Source organism: Vitis vinifera, chromosome 15 (assembly GCF_030704535.1).
Source record: "Vitis vinifera cultivar Pinot Noir 40024 chromosome 15, ASM3070453v1".
Classification (NCBI taxonomy): Eukaryota; Viridiplantae; Streptophyta; class Magnoliopsida; order Vitales; family Vitaceae; genus Vitis; species Vitis vinifera.
This window is the reverse complement of record NC_081819.1, coordinates 15,903,135-15,913,426: the sequence shown is the minus strand read 5'-3', so window position 1 is coordinate 15,913,426 and position 10,292 is coordinate 15,903,135.

Sequence of the window (10,292 nt, the reverse complement as noted above, 5' to 3'; positions counted from 1 at the left end):
TTATACATATTTAATGATAAAATAAAAGAAAAAAATGCTCAATAATTAGTTATAATGTACAAAAACTCTCCTCCAGGTAGAGATTGATGATTCAACTTTAGATCCCCATTAAATTTTTCTTTATATATGTTTTAGTATAAACCATTACAAAAATGTGGACAACTTTTTCCTTTTGTTAGTATTCACTTTTCAATTTAGCATTTCTATGTAATGCCTAAAATCTATTTAACAAAAAATTTAGATAAAGATCAAACTTTTTAGAATCTTAATATTGTTTTATGTGGTTGAGTTACATAACATGACAGAATTAATGTGCCTAGAATCCATTTAACAAAAAATTTAGATAAAGATCAAACTTTTTAGAATCTTAATATTGTTTTATGTGGTTGAGTTACATAACATGACAGAATTAATGTGCCTAGAATCCATTTAACAAAAAATTTAGATAAAGAATGAAACCTTTAAAATCTTTATGTTGTTCACATGGTTGAATGATGTAATATGACAAAATTAATGCACAAGGTGTTACCTAGTTTAGAGATATGACATGATATAATTTGCTAATTCGATATGACATAATTGATGGATGAAGCTTCAAAGTTGAACGATTCAACCATTTGTAAGTTGTCTATTATGATTTTTGACAAATCAAACCTCATGAATAGTACTTTATTATTAATTGTAAATCAATTAAAGTGATTTGATAATTTCAACTAGCATCCTAAGAGAATTATCGAGTAATATGATTTGGTTATTTCAATTAGAAAATGAAGAGAATTTAAAAATGATAGGACTGTTAATAATATCATAAATCAAATACTAGAATCAATTTAGTATTTAGATATACTTTTTGTTTTTTGTTTTTAAAATAATAAACTTTTATATAAAAGTAGAACATCTTGTGCAAAAAATATAAATTTAACCTTATATATTTAAAAATCATTTTTAAACATTTTAAATTTTGAGATGGTAAAATTTTTTGATACCTTATTTTTAAAAAATAGTTTTTATTATCATTTTTTTTTCAATAAAAGCTTCCAATAATTATTGTATCTTATATAAAAGTTATTACCTTTTTTTTAAAAAAAAAAAAAAAAAATAGAAACAAAACATAGGAAATATGTCTAAACCATAAATCAATGGTATAAATTGAGTTTTTCAAATTGGTAAAACATAATAACCCATCTACCATGACAAATCATGGTTAAAACTTGGTTTTTTTTTGTTTTTTTTTATAATTATATGGCAGATTAAAAAAGTAATTTGTAAAATACAATAGTGAAAGAAAATACTTTCAAAACTTCTATAAGAGTCAGGGATATAATATTTGAATTAATAAAAAGTCATATCTCTTTAGGATACAATTTCTAAAAATTCTTGAAAAAAAAAATTCAAGCGAAATCATCTCTTCAAGAGGTGTTTTCTTTAAATAAAAAAAAATAATAATAAAGAAAAAGAAATTCTCAAAAACAAAAACTGTCTGGAGGCTATTTTTAGAAGCAATGTCATTCCCCAAAGAGATGACCTAAAATTATTCTTAAAGAGAGGATTTTAGTTTTCTCCCAAAAATTAAAAAGAGAAAACAATTCTACCTCTTCAATTGACATTTTTTTATTATTAATAATATTTTAAACAATAATATATTTTTAGAATAATAAAAATATTTAAAATATATGTTTTATAAAATTAATTAATTTTATGTACTAAATTCAAGATATAAAACTAATTATAAATTATTACAAATATATTATTAATTTTGTATATTAAATTCAATATATTATTATATAGAAATGATATTTTTTTTTTAGAGAAAATTAAAATTGTCTCTTCGATGATTTTAATTTTAAGATTTTTTTAAAAAAGAGATCATCTCTTTAAAACTTTTTTTTTTGAAAATTTTTAGAAATCTTTTGTTCAATTTTTGGACTTTTTTTTTTTTTTTTTTTGAAGAATTTTTAAAAATCTTCTCTTAAAGAGGCAATTTTCATATACCTTTTAATTTTTAAAAAAAATTATTATTTTTTAATCATCTATAATAAAACTTGAAAGTAACCATGTTTGCAAAATAGAGGATTATTTTTATACCCCCATCCTCACTATCAAGTACACAAATGTTAAATGTGTACTGACATTTAATATCCCTCTAGTACTTTATTACTTTTTTTGTAATTCACTTTTAAATCAATTGGCATAAGGTGATCTTTCCATACCATCATCATGGATCTATCTATCACAATGAATAGAAGCTTAGTATTATGATGGAATATTTTCCTACTTTATCAGTACAGCAAAAATACCCACATGTAAAATGAGGGTTATGGGTCCATGTATAGGGATATATCTATGGCCAAATTTAATGTCCTACTTTATTTATAATGCATTATTTGCATACTGATTTGTGTGCAAATAAAAGGGGAAATATTTGTCATTATTATGCCAATATTTTGAAACTTTCAAAACTTTTCAAGTTAAATCTTAAGGTTATATCTGATTCTAAAAAATTTGAAGACTATGTTTGTTCCCGAAAAGTATTAAGAAAAGAAAAAAAAAGTGTTAAGAATTTTTTTTTTTTTTTTTAATGTTATGTTTTAGAAAAGTATAAAAGAAAATCGAAAATCAAATATAATTAAATTTTCTTAAAAATTTATATATATTTAAATTATTTTAATCTTTATATAATAGAGGGAAATAATAAAATAAGTTTAAAAAAACATATAGAAATAATTTGTTGAGTTTAAATATTTTTTTTCTTCACTTTTCTTTCATTTTATTTATATTTTTTCCTCAAATTTTTTGAGAACTAAACATAGCCTAAGTGAAAATGATAGAGAAATAAAATAGAGAGGAAAAGTAAAAGGAAAGTAAAGATGAAGGAAAATAAAAAATAGATTTAAAATTAATAAATTGTTTTTATATTCTTCTTCAAATTCATTCCACTTATTTAACTTTTCAATATAAAGGTTAAATAATTTAAAAATCGACAAGTTTTTTTTACTAATTTTAATTATATTTGACTTTTTTTATTGTATTTTCTATGGTAAAACCAAAACATGAGAAAATCATTTTCCTTAAGCTATGTTTGGTTCTCGGAAAATGTTAGGGAAAAAAAGAAAGAGGAAAAATAGAATGAAAGAAAATAAAAAATAGATTTAAAATCAATAAATTATTTTATATGTTACTTTAAAACTCATTTAACTTATTTTTCCTTTTCTATAAGGTTAAATACTTTTAGAATGTATAAATTTCTATCTAATTTTAATTATATTTAATTTTCTTTCCTATTTTTTATGTTGAAACAAACATGAGAAAATTATTTTCTTTAATAATTTTTTTCTTAATACTTTTTTGGAACCAAACATAACCTATAAAAGTTCTTTTGGTGTAATGGTAAAATGCTAAATTGTAAATAATCATTAGGGAGTATGATGGTATTACATCAAATACATGAAGAAGAACAACATTGGTGCTCATTAAAATAATCCCTTGGAAAAAAGTTGTGTTCCTCTAGGAGAAATTATGTAAATTTTTTAGATTTAGTAAAACTAGACCCATGATTCATGAGACTCGTGTTGTTACCCTTGTCATTTACGTTTATGATGATATTTGATTCAATTCGAAAAGTAATTTAGGGTTTAATATTTTTATGTAAAATATTTCTTGTGAAAGTGTTTTTCTAAAAGAATGATCTCTCAAATGCATTTTTAGAAAGTATTATAAGTAATTTTTTAACTTTTTAAAATTATTTTCTATCTTTTAAATATTTGATTTTTCTTCAAAAATGTTTTTTCAATATTAGAAGCGTTTTTTTAAAAGCATTATAAAACAAACTTTTAATTTAGTTGATAAATTTAAAATCTAATATAACTTTATTTAATTTACATATTTACCTTCTTTAGATAGCTTTCTGTATCGATAATTGACTTTCTATTTATATGGTGCTGCCAAAATAAAATATCCCTAAAAAGAGTTAGTTTGTCATGAAATACAAAAAAAAAAAGAGTTAGTTCATCATCAAATATGCTGATAAGGGGTACTCTATGATTCATTACCTTTAAGTCAAGCCAAGTATACGAGTGACTACCAATAGTGTCGCCTTGACAAATTGCCTTGTCATTTTGGTATTTAGCAAAAAGTCCATAGAAAAATTAACCTCTTTACAAGAATGACATGCTCTTTCACATAAAGAGTGGTTATAAAAAACACAAAAGGAGAATTCTTCGTCCTCAATGAATGAAGGAAGATCACACTCTGCATCACCAAACTCTACCTCTCCAAAAACTACAAAAAAATATATCTTTATACTCAAAACATTGTGAAATAAAATCTTTCATTTCTTACTATGATTTTGAGCATTTCAATTATGAAAACAAGTTAAAAATCTAAATTTTTTTTTTCTTTCTAATTCCCAATTTTTCCATATGCCAAAGGAAAAGTATTTCAATCAACTTTACCTTGATTGGGGAAGATGTTGGAAAGAAAATAAAAGGAAAGAGAAAAAAACACTTAAAAAGCAAGAAATTTGTACAAGTTTTTTGACTTCAATAAAAATGACAAGAAGATGTGATTGATACTCTGAATGAAGAGAAACTTTCCCACCAAGGTAGAGTTGTTTTCTTAGGAAAAATTTTCATGACTGCCACAATAGTAAATATGCCTTACTCTTGAGGTAAGGTTCTAAAGAAAAGGAAGAGAAAATGTCACAAAAGTTAAAAAGCTAAAGATTCGCTTTGGATGTCTTAGCTGTTAAGGCAAAAGAGACGTTGCTATCGAAAGTTCTAGACACGAGAAAAATGACAACAGGAAAAATAAGACAACGATGTAAACAACTTGAACATGTTTGGTGTTTGATATTAAAAATTCAGATTACTCAAAGAAGAGCCAAAATAACTTAAAATATGTTAGTAAACCTAACTTTGAGGAAAGGGAGATTTTTTTTTTTGAAAAATTTATTTTTAAAAAAATATTATTAAAAAATAAATAAATTTTGTTAGTATTTTTATTTTTACACTAAGTTTGTCTTTTTAAAAGATGAAAACATATATTTTATATTGAATTTATCTTTTTAAAATACTTATTTATTTTTTACTTTTTATCTTAAAAGTTTTTATAATGGGTTAAACCCTTTTTTTTTAATATATTAAACTTTTCTTTTTAAAAGACGAATTCACTTTTTATATTAAACTTATTTTTTTTTTAAATGAATTTAAAAAATGTGAAAGTATTTTTAAAAATTATATTACTAATGAAAATAACCCAAGGAAAAAGATATGAGCATGACTCTGACCTATGAAGTGTCATACAAAGAAATAATCAAAATCAAATATGAGAGCTCTAAGCTTAAAAAATCTATTGCGTTTTGTTTAATTCCGAAAAAATTGAGAAAAAAAATATAAATAAAAGAAATAAAGATATCAAATATGATTAAAATTGGTTATAAACTTGTCTATTTTTAAATTATGCTTCCTTTCCTCTTTACTTTCTTTAGTTAACATTTTTTTAAAGATTTTATGGGATTTAAACTTAAATTTTTTCTCTCAAATTTTGTGAGAGTGAAATATAGTCTTTAAGTCAATAAATTATTTCTATATTACTTTAAATTTATTTAATTTATTTTAACCTTTTTTTATTTATAAAAATTGAATAATTTTAAAATATATAAATTTCTAACTAAATTTAATTTTTCAAATATTTTTATAATAAAATCAAACATTTAAAATTAATATATTTTATTTCTTTTTTTAATATTTTTCAAACCAAACATAACTTAATTAAAAGTTATTTAGTAATTGTTTTTAAAAATAGTTTTTTTTCTTAAAAAAAACAAATTTGATAATAAAAAAACATTTTTTTATTTTTAAAAATAGAAAATATAATATATTTTTTATTTTTTAAAATTGTTTTAAAAAGTGGTATAATAAATATGAAAAATGATTTTCAAAAATTTTTTTAAGCGGTTTTTTTTTCAGTGGGCACACTTTCCAATTCATTATCATTACTTGTACTGGGTGAGGCCCATTTAACTCGATACACCTGTTGATCCAAATCCACCAAACAAGCTCACCTGTGGGTCTAATTTTGATGACAATAAATACAATGAAATTTGAAAAAAAGAAAAAAAGAAAAAAAGAAAAGAGGGGGCCGGGGAAGTTCAGCGAATGCAACTGAATCTTCTCTTACCGACACTGAAAGTAAGCTTTTGTGAACCAAGATAAGAATTAATTTTTTTTTAAATAATTATTTTTTTAAAAAGCCTCCTAAAGTTGCCTCCAAAGATAAGTAGAGCACACTGCCCACACTAACATGGACACGTACCACCGCTGCCTGCTACTTTTATCCTTTCAAAATCAGACATTATTGAAACCCCACCAGCATATGGCATTGGAATCTGACATCAAAAAGCAATGTCTGAACAGTTTGAACAAATAGGTTGGCATGCCAAATGGGTACTCGTTTCTTCAATTCCATCATTCGGTCCATTCCTACACGAAGCTCAGTGTTCATTGGGGCCAAACAATCAATGGACTTTTCTCAATAATATGGTAATTTAAAAAAATTATTCTTAAATTATTATAGTAAAAAAAGTTATTACAAATATATGATAGTTTTTACCACTTAAGAAAGAGGGTGAACGAATAATTTTTTTTTATAATCAAAATCATCTTTTCAAAAGGCGATTTTATTTCCATTTAAAAAATAAATAAAAATTCAAAAGGGAAATCGTTTCTTGAAGAGTCGATTTCCAATTTAAAAAAATTAATATTTATTACAAATTAAAAAAAAAACCCCAAGAGAAATCGTCTCTTGAAGAAACGAGTTCCCATGAAAAAAAATATTTTTTTTAAAAAAAAATCCCAAATTTAAAAAAAAAAAAAAAATCCTCAAGGGAAAAAAAAAAATAAAACAAAGCCTCAAGGGAACTCGTGAGACGAGTTCCCATGAAAAAAAATCCCAAATTAAAATAAATAAATAAATCCTCAAGGAACTCATCTCTTGAAGAGACGAGTTCCCATGAAAAAAAATAATATATATATAATTTTTAAAAATCCCAAATTAAAAAAATAAAAAACAATCCTCAAATATTTTTTTTAAAAAAATCCCAAATTATAAATAAAAAAAAATCCTCAAGAAGAGACGAGTTCCTATGAAAAAAAATAATATTTAAAAAAAAAAAATCCTCAAGGGAACTCGTCTCTTCAAGAGACGAGTTCTCATGAAAAAAAATAAATATTTTTTTTTATAAAAAATCCCAAATTATAAAAAAATAAAAATAAAAATAAAAAAGCAAAGCCTCAAGGGAACTTGTCTTTAAAAAAAATATTTTAAAAAAAAATTAATATTTTTTTTTTAAAAAATCAATATTTTTTTAAAAAAATCCCAAATTATAAAAAAAAAAATTTGGGAAATCGTCTCTTCTTGAAGATTTTTATTTATTTATAATTTGAGATTTTTTTAAAAAAAATATATTAATTTTTTTTAATGGGAAATCGTCTTCAAGAGACGATTTCCCTAAAGGATTTTTTTTATTTATTTTATTTATAATTTGAGATTTTTTTTTAAAAAAAATATTAATTTTTTTCATGGGAACTCGTCTCTTCAAGAGATGATTTCCTTTGGGCAATTTTTATTTTTATTTTTATAATTTGTAATAAATATTAAAAAAAATATTAATTTTTTTTTAATGGGAAATCATCTCTTCAAGAGACGATTTCCCTTTTGAATTTTTATTTATTTTTTAAATGGAAATAAAATCGTATTTTGAAAAGATGATTTTGGTTATATAAAAAATTTATCCGTTCACCCTCTCTCCTAGTGGCAAAAACTACCATATATTTGTAATAACTTTTTTTACTACAATAATTTAAGAATAATTTTTTTAAATTACTGTACTATTGAGAAAAGTCCATCAATGGACTAGTTGCAGCCATATGCAAAGCTTCACAACGCCCATTTTACAGGAACAAGCTGTTACATAAGAATAATTCAGCAGCTCGTCCTCTCAGTTTTCAACTTTGCATTGAAAGTAGGAGCAGAGAATTTTACTGGTGCATGTTAGTCTAAGGTGGTGTTTGTTTTTTAGCTGAATAAAAAAAGTCAAATATTTTGGCTTTTTCTATTAAGCTAAAAGTAACATGTTGACATCATCCAACATAGCTAAAATGAACTGTTATCAATAAATTTAATTTAATTATATTGGATAATGTCAACATGTTTGTGGACCCCGCATTTCCGATTGCTCGATGCGTTTCCCACTCGATGGCGAGCTCGATTTATTATTTGAAAAAATTGATTTTTATTGATTATTTGAAAATGACTTGAAGTCGCCACTTATTTTTGTTTTATTTTTAAAGGGTAAACAAAATAAGAAAGAAAAACCCTAAGTGTGACTCCTTATTTTGGAAAAGGTGATCTACGAAAAACCGGATCGGGTTCGGGGGTCAGGTTGCTTATCGGGAAGGTACAGTATGGACCGTAGCACCCCTCTAAGTCCCTAAAGTCGGGTCTCTACTAATAAAATGAAACTGGTGTGGCAATGATGAGGAAATCAGTAAATACTCAAATCAATCATGCACATATGAGTATCAAAACATGCGTAGAGCAAGATCAGAATAAGAACAGATGCGTACCTGGGCAACGATCTTCAATGCGCTATCAAGAAGTGGGATTAGTGCACAATTAAGGAATAGTCACATGCATATCATAGAGCAGAATAAATCATATATGGCAACCGAATCAACCAATCAATCCATCAATCATAAAATCTCATATGTTGGGCCCCCACCAAAGCCCAGTTTATTTTTGCATGAACTAATTCCATAAATTCCATCACTTGGAGTTACGGAAATTAAATTCATGTTTACTTTAAATCATTTTGAAAATCAAAGAAAATTCGAAAGTGGCTCGCCAAAAAGAAAAAGGCGACCAAATTTTATTAAAAATGAGATTTTTGATACCTAAAACTCTAAGAGAAAAAAAAAACTTGGATTATTTGAAAAAAGGGATTTTGAAAGCTATTTTTAACACCAAAAGGAAGAAATGGAAGGTGGCACGTGGCCCAAAAGGTGGCCATGCAGCTGGGAATCACGTAAGAGTGGGCCCAGAGTAGGAATTACCACATAAGAATGAGGGGCCTGAGCTTGAGCCTGAGCCTGGGGTGGGTTTTCTTGAAAACTTTGAAGAAAAGCATGCCGAGATTATGCCTGTTGCAACATCTACCCACGGAAGAGAGAAGCAGGACCATTGGAAACATTTCGTGGTTGACGGATCATGCAAAAGGGACTCATCAAGATGTTTAGAAAGATCCAGTGCTCTCAATTCCTGAAGCGAAGCAGCTGATATAGCTTGTTACATGTTAGATTGCAAACCAAGCATTGATGCCTCAAGCCTTGGCTGCATCCAGGGTAGTCCGATCCTCCATCTCTTAGTCCAAGGGCTTCATAAATATCTGTGGATGCACCACTCGGCACTGCAGCGCTAACCTTGGCACCATTTGATAGACCAAATATCCACATCGACGGTAGGATTGCCGCGACTGTCGAAGATCTGCCTCGCCTTCACGAACTGGATGGTGAACATGTTGGGCTTAGATCCGCTTTCGGAATCAGAATTGGACAGAACCAAAGCCTTGCTGGAAAGCGTAGCACCCAAAGCCTTACTGGAATGGGATAAAACCAGCGCAGGTCCTGAGGTCGCAGTCGATGGAGAAAGCAGCGGCAAAAGATCGTTCAAATGGGTAAGGTTCTAGGGTCGAACCTCTCTCTATCACTCTTGCGAGTCTTTGTCAACTGAATCTTGGAGGTCACACTTGCCGGATAGGATCCAAGGATTCAAGCAGGAGCTCAATGCCGGGGAGAAGACAGGTGGCAGCGAGGAACATGAGGTAATCATAGACCATGATGAGAAAGAGGTTACCCACTGTTGACGTTGTACAGGGCATGAATCCGCGCGTCTGAACACATGGATCCGAGGCATTTAGCATGGCAGCACTCTTGTCTAGCCAAAAAGACCCATCATAACTTCTGAAATCGCCTACGGAAAGGGGACCAAACAGACTTGAGGACGCCACTTGCACCATCTTAGGCAGACCCACCAAATTTGGTTTAAAACCAGGGCGAAGTAGAGACATTCTGGCCGCATCTGTGTTTTTCTTTTCAACTAATTCATTCAACAAACCAGATTGAAAATGTCCCATTATGCTATTTCAGAGAAGCCATTGCACTCCTGGGCGTAAATCAGGTTTGAAAATGTCCCTTGAATATCTAGCCAAGTCATATCCATAATTGTTGATGCGGTTA